The sequence below is a fragment of the Halichoerus grypus genome, chromosome X, assembly GCF_964656455.1.
Source record: "Halichoerus grypus chromosome X, mHalGry1.hap1.1, whole genome shotgun sequence".
Lineage (NCBI taxonomy): Eukaryota > Metazoa > Chordata > Mammalia > Carnivora > Phocidae > Halichoerus > Halichoerus grypus.
In genome coordinates this window covers 96,459,581-96,467,016 of record NC_135727.1, presented here as the reverse complement: position 1 = coordinate 96,467,016, position 7,436 = coordinate 96,459,581, and the positions used below count along the sequence as shown (strand labels likewise).

At 48.9% G+C, this 7,436-nt stretch overlaps 1 long non-coding RNA gene across 1 annotated transcript; it reads left to right on the top strand.

Moving 5' to 3' along the window:
• The first annotated feature begins 421 nt into the window (after window positions 1-421).
• On the top strand, window positions 422-7,069 carry LOC118555307 (uncharacterized). Its single transcript, XR_013444540.1, has 5 exons — window positions 422-704; window positions 3,511-3,946; window positions 5,233-5,496; window positions 5,856-6,122; window positions 6,945-7,069. It is a non-coding gene; the product is annotated as an uncharacterized LOC118555307 (long non-coding RNA).
• Window positions 7,070-7,436: the final 367 nt, after the last annotated feature.

The window sequence follows — 7,436 nt, the reverse complement described above, 5'->3', positions numbered from 1 at the left end:
AGCATAAGAAAAGAATGAGAATTTGGGGGATTTGGGGTGTTTGCTGGGGAGAGGAACAAAGGAGAAGGAGATGCCCCCGCAGAGTGGCTGGCGGTGGAGTCGAGCGAGCGGAAGGGTCCCCGGCAGGAAACGGGGAGCAGGGTGAGGGGAAGGTGTATGGCTGGGGGGGGGTATCAACCATTCCGTCCTAAAAACTCTCCTCTGTTCTTCCGTGAGGTAGCACCCCATTGCTACCTCCAAATCCTGAGCAAAAGTCTGCACACATTCGCAGCAGCCTTGGCGAGTAGGGTTTTCGGGAGGTTGCCGAAGGGGGGCTTTATTACATATCCGGGTTGACGTGGAATGGAGAGAAAACAAGAGGCGAAAAGTGGGTGGCAGAGAATTCTGAGCAAGCCGGAAATCAGAACCGGAAGTCACTAGGTGAAACGCACGGGTCCCCTGCCCCACCCCACGAGCCGGTGATTCCCCCGCAGATACTGGGAGAGGGCGCAGGGTTTCCCACTGCCCTGGAATTCGATACCATTGTATTCGCATTTCAAAGAGCTGCCTTTCTGTGGCTGGTGTCTGCATTAGCAATGCACTCACTGGTCAGCTATTTCGCGAGGGCTTGGCATTGAATGGCTGAAAAGTTGCTAGTCATTCCTTGCTAGGTGTCAGGAGACAGGAATCTTGAAGCTCCTCGCCTCCTGGTGAGGACTTAAAAGGCAAGTACAGGTTTCTGGGGGGTCATTTTGGAAGCGGTCGAGTTGATTTTCCAAACCTGTAATCTCAGAGTTTTATTACTGCTGCCCGCTGGGTTTTTGGCAGGCTTACCTAAAAGATGGCTACTTTTTTTTTTTTTTACTGTCCATTCACTCTGTTTTCAAAGCAAAAGGTTTCTCTTTCCAGCATGCTTTCACTCAGATAGGGAGAATCTGTACTTTGTTAATATGTTTTAAAAGTCATTAATGAGGACTTAGTAAGCATTTGGAAACTGCAGCTTCCAGGATGAAAGCAGGGATCTGTGGTTATGACATCATGGCAGTTAATTACCCCTTTGCAAAAATCTGCCTGAATGGAGAAGGGGTGGGTGTATCTATGTGGGTATTTAACGTGATGATTAAAATATATTAATGATAGTTTTCACTTCCCTGGCATGGTACATCTTAGGATCTTCTTTAAAAGTGCTTCCACAAGCTTAAATTAGCCCTTATAACTCTACTAGGAAGAAGTAAAACAGCCCCATTTTACAAAAGAGTTAAGTGAAATAGAAGGAGAAGGGTCCTGTTTGGGGAAGGATTTTGGTAGAATAAAGCTGCCTCCCTACAGCTCAACAAAGAGCTCAGCCTTCCTCATTTGTTTCCACCAAGAATTGAAATTCACAGGCTTTAAATGAGGAGCACATATTTGATCATACCTTATAGCATGATCACATGCTAGACACTTGAGGCAAAGCAGCACATTTTGGGGTCCGTAGGAAATTACTGCTTGTTATAAGCCATCTCCTAAGGTTATCTACACAAACAAACAACAAAGAAGAAAACCCAAACAGTAAATCGAATGGGCCATAAAACTCAGAGGTTTTGATTCTGTTTCCTCCTTCACCATTTTGATTTTTCGGTTATTTATGGAACTGTTCTAGATCAAAAAAGGAAGGGATGATTGCTAATTATTCCACTTTTTATAGGTTATTTTCATTTTCTTTTTAAAGATTTTATTTATTTGAGATAGCGCGAGAATGAGAGAGAGAGCAAGTGAGCGAGAGCACGCACAAGCTGGGGGTAGGGGCAGAGGAAGAGGGAGAAGCAGACTCTCCACTGAGCAGAGAAGGATGCTTAACTGACTAAGCCACCCAGGCACCCCTATTTTCATTTTCAAATGGAGGAAATGTACAAAACTTGATAGGAATGCATGGAAGGAAATACAGAGACCCACCACATATATTTAGCTGTATATCTGAAAGAGGTCAAATGAGGAGCATACTTTTAAAAAGGTGTTATGAACAATTTTCAAACACACACCAAAGTAGAGAGACCTTATGTATTCATCACCAGTTTCTACAGTTATCAACTTTCTGCTATTTTTTTTTTTTTTAAGTAGGCTCCACATTTGGAGCCCAACGTGGGGCCTGAACTCACAGCCCTGAGATCAAGACCTGAGCTGAGATCAAGAGTCGGACACCCAACTGACTGAGCCAGCCAGGCACCCCAACTTTCTGCTATTTGTTTCTTTTTTTTTTTTTTAAGATTTTATTTATTTATTTGACAGAGAGAGAGCATGAGCAGGGGGAGGGGCGGAGGGAGAGGGAGAAGCAGACTCCCTGCTAAGTGCAGAGCCCGACATGGGGCTTGATCCCAGGACTCCGGGACCATGACCTGAGCTGAAAGTAGACATTTAACCAACTGATCCACTCAGGCACCTCAACATTTTTTTTAAGATTTATTTATTTGAGAGAGAGAGTGAGTGAGAGAGAGAGCGCACATGCAGGGTAGAGGGGCAGGGGGAGAGAGAGAGAAGTAGACTCCCTGCTGAGCAGGGAGCCCGATGCCAGGCTCGATCCCAGGACCCTGGTACCATGCATGACCTGAGCCAAAGACTTAACCCACTGAGCCACCCAGGCGCCCCATGCTATTTCTGTTTCAGTTCTTCCCTGCCACTTGTTTTGTGGGAATATTTTAAAGCAAATCCCAGACATATAATTTCACCATAAATACTTCAATATTTTTTTGTAATACATAAGAACTTTAAAAATAGGACATAATACCATTGTCATACCCAACAGAAAACTAATTCTGTATATTACCTAATAATCAGTCTGTATTTTGTTTCTGATTGTTTCAAAATTATCCAAAGATTGAATTAATGTCTTGTTTCTTTTACTTAACAGATCTCCTTTCTTTCCCCTCCTCCCCTTTTCCATTAATTTGTTGGAAAAATTGGATTATTTGCCCTGTAGAACTTTCCACAGTCTATATTTAGCTGATTGCATCTTTGGTGTCTTTCAACATATTTCTCCATCCTTCATATTTCTTTAAATAGTAGCTAGATCTGGAGGCTTGATTAGCTCCAGGTTCTTTCTTTTTTAGCCGTGATTACCTCGGTGATAGTGCTGTGTACTTTCTGTTAGGTCACATCAGGAGGCGCCTACTGTCTGCTTGTGCCATTTTGGAGGCATGTTAAGGATGATCAGTAGGATTTATGATTTCACTGCAACATAGTCGTTTCCTCAGTCTATCACTTCTGGATTTATTAGCTGTGATTCTTTTACAAAGAAAAACTTTCCCTCATCAACTAAGTGCATTTGGTTACCGTATATAGTCCATAAATATGGAAAGGCAAAATAAATGCTTGATTCTTTCCCCTTAATTATCATCTTTCAAGATAATGCTTTAGTAACCTCCAAAGTCTACTGATGAAAGTTTTTTAAGTATCATTATAAACCCATGGACTTAACAAACATTTAGTTTATTTGATGCATTTCAATTCATTACGGTCAGTATTCTTATTGATGCTTGTCCCATCTTTGGCCAGTGGGACCACTTGACTTCCCTTCTACCCAAGTGTCTTCGATGGCTTGTCTTCTGAAATAATAAGACGTTCCAGAATCACATCGTACTTTGCCTGCCCCTGGCCATGGAAGTAACCCTTTCTTCGAGGAGCTCTGGTTTCTTTCACTAGGAAATGAAGAGACACCTACTTTTGATGCACTGTAAAGAGCGATGATTTCAAGAGGCTCCACGGAGGTGTATCTTTGGGCAGCGGGCAGCGTTTGTTGAATGAAATGGCAGGAAGGGTCCCCGGGCCAGCTCTTCATGCACAGATGAGCAAACAGGGTATCAGCCACCATCAGAGCTACGTGGCCGAGGCATAAGGGCACGGCACTGGGAGACCATCCCCAGGGTGTGACCTTTGGCAAGTCAGGCCCTCGCCCTGGCACCCCTTCCAGCGGGACATTCTGCGGCTCCAGGTGCGTGACTAACGTTTCCGGCAGCGACGCGCCCTGGGACTTTCCCGGCCCCTGCCTCTCCGGCCTTGCTGCTCCGAGCGGAGCGGTGGGGGCGGCGAGCAGGTGGGGGCTGGGGCTGGGAGCCGCCCGCCAGCCGGGGCTCCGGAGCCTGGGCGCCCTCTGGCGGCCACACCGGGAGGGGCGGGACTCTGCGGGGGCGGGGCTCCGCGCCCGGCTGCCCCGCCTCCTCGCCCGCGGGGTTGGGCTGGGCGGGTGGACGCAGGCAGAAGCTGCGGAGGTTTCGCAAGGACGTGACCTTAAGGGGTAAAAACCACTGTGTGACGCGTGGTTGCCAGCCGGGGCTAGCGAGCTGAACTAGTTCTCCGACGCCCGGGGAGGGGGGAAGGGAGCGGCTGGGCCGAAACGTCCAGACCTGTGACTCGCTGCCTGCTGCCCCCTCCATTGCTGCGGTGGCGCGCCCTGCGCCCCGGGGGAGGGTAGGGGCGCCAGTCTGCGCCGGGCCTGCAGTTGGGGCGACGTCACTCCACCGGGGCTCAGTGGAATAAGGGCACGGTTTTCTCTGCCTCTCCCCTCCCCCGCAATTAAGCAACGAGGCCCAAGCTGACCACCGAGCTGGGGGTTTCGATTGGAAGGCTGGAAGTGAAAGGACGGGAATTTGCTAATAGAGAACAAAGGAGTTGGGTATTTTAGCCCCGGAATAGATTCAGTCAAGGTAGTTAGGGGTGCCTGGCAAGAAGTGGAGTGGCTATCTCCTCCTCCTCATGCAGGCAGTGGTAGTGGCCATGGGGATAGGGATCTTGTGTTTCCCTGTCTTGCTAGGGTCCCAGAAAAGCCCAGGGACTGGGAGGCAAGGGGACTGGGTCCTAGCTTTACCTCTACCTGTCACCCTGGGGAGCAGGTCACTTAACCTTTGTGGGCCTCAGTTTTCTCCCTTGAAGAATGGTGGTCTGGACTAGATTATGGAATGTTTCCAGTACTGTAAGGCATGGGAAGTGAGGGTGCCTGTCCTAAGACCACCCAGTAAGTCAGAGAAAAAGACAGCGCCAGGGGTCAAGGCCGTCACCCCAGTCCTCTTTCTATGACTTCCCCACACATTCTCACATGGACTCCATCAGCAAACATTTTCATACCTCTGCCTGTGTGCCAAACAGAGGCTGATCCCTGATGTTTGTGGGACCTGGGACAAGGGTGTACACAGAGGAGCACAAGCTATATGTCTAAATATTTCAAAGTTACAAATCCAGCTCACCAACTGTTAAATATATTCTGTCCTCCTATCTTGACAGATACCTCCGTAACAACCGCCAGGTTCAAGTTTGCAATTCTTCTGTTCCTCAGCATTCTGAGCTGGAATGTGGCGGCAGAGAGAGTGGCGCCAGCTCAGGACCTGTGGTGTGGCTTCCTTCTCTTCCCAGCCTGGGTCCATCCCACACCACGAGGGCCCTTTCCCCCACATGTCCTCGTGTGCAAACAGATGCCCCTTAAGAGGCCACTTCTTGAGTATACCCAGTAGTGTCGCAGTCTACCCTCAGGAGGACGGATTAAAGAAAGTAGGTTCTGAGGTCCCGGGGCCCCCTGACTCTGCACCCTGGGTCTCCCTCCATCTTGCCCAGTGTCAGGGTGATCTTGGCATCGTGGGAGGGCGACTTGGATCAGGCACAGCCCTGGACCAAACACTATAAACGGCAAGGCCCGTGGGCATAAAAGGGAGGGTGCTAGGAAGGTGCTCGTTTCTTAGAGGAAGTAGCACTTGTGCTAAGCCTTCCAGGAAGGTTGGAATTTCAGCACGTGGGGAAGTGAGGAAAGAAAGGAGCAAAGGGGCGGGGGGGCATCGAGGGTCAGAGTGTCTGTGAACTGTGACCACAGTGCAGAAAGGCTGGAGGTGAAATCTGTATCTTCCCAATAACAGGCAAAGCTTCCCATATCACTGTATCACAGAGCGTGGGGCCACCTGCTGTGGAACCCCTGAGAGGCGACCTCACCCATCAGAACAGAAGGAGACCCCATAGCCTATCCCAGGGCAGCTCGGCATTGAGCAAAAATCCCAACATGCCTCCCTGCACCATGCCACCTTGGTAATCAGCACTTCTTTACCAATTGGGAAGGTTAGCTACTCCCGCCTTTCATAAAGAATTCTGCCCCTCGATTTGCTGTAAGCGATGACCCTGGAAAGAAGGTAATTTTTTTTTTTTAAGATTTTATTTATTTGAGAGAATGAGGGGAGGGGCAGAGGGAGAGGGACAAGCAGACTCCCTGCTGAGTGGGGAGCCCGACGTGGGGCTCAATCCCAGGACCCCCAGATCATGACATGAGCCGAAGGCAGATGCTTAACTGACTGAGCCACCCAGGCTCAGAAGTTTCGTTAGGAATCAGTACGTCTCCATCATTTTGCCTGGTAGCCAGAGACTGCTGGAGAATATGAAGTCCCTCATCTCCTCTGGGAGCAGCCCTCTACTGAGGGTGGGTGTTGGTGGATAGATGCCCTGGCTCCCTGCCCTGCAGTTGGGATAGTTCTGAGATATGTGCTCTATATTGTCTGAGTAGATTAGGCTCTGCTTGCCCACAGTGCCAACTTGTCTGTTAACACCATTGATTTCCACCTTCTCCACTCTCCTGCTGGTGCTTCCAGGAATCACCTCCCACATCAAGCGCAGTTGACCCTTGAACAACATGGGGGGTTAGGGGCAGCCGGAAAATCCACATGTAACTTTTGACTCCCCCAAAACTTAACTACCATTAGCTTACTGTTGACCAGAAGCCTTCCCGAGAACGTAAACAGTCAGCAAACACCTATTTTTTATGTGCTACGCATTCTGTACTGTATTTTTGCCATATAAGCTAGAGAGAAGAAAACGTGGTTAAGAAAATCATAAGGAAAATACATTTCCAGTACTGTAGTGTATTTGTTGGAAACGAATCCTCATGTAAGTGGACCTGCGTGTTTCCAACCCATGTTGTTTGAGGGTTGACTGTACTTGTATTTATATCTTTGTTTCAGGATCTGTTTCTGGGGGAACCCGAACCAAACGTGAGGACATGTCATGTTGCAGTTGGGCCTGAGGTTCCTCATCTGTAAATAAAGGCATGGAATGAAGCGATTGCCAGTTCCTTCCAGGGCTCTACTGGGCATGTGTCTGATTTGCCTCATATGACATGAAACAGGGCACCTTGGGGCGCCTGGTGGGCTCAGTCAGAAGAGCATGCGACTCTTGATCTCGGCGTTGTGAGTTCGAGCCCCACGTTGGGTGTGGGGATTACATAAATTTAAAAAAAAAGGGGGAAACAGGGCACCTTTGCTTTGTTTCACTTGGAGTCAAGCTTCACATGCCCGTGCCCTCTGTCCCCGTGGAATGGTCTTGTCTCCATGTGGGGTGTGTGTGTCTGTGTGTGCAAGCAGGAGGGGTCGGAGGCAGAGAAATAGAAAGAATCTGGTTTAGTATCCAGGTCCCCTCTGAGAGTGCCCAGAGGAGGCGGCCGAACATCTGAACCA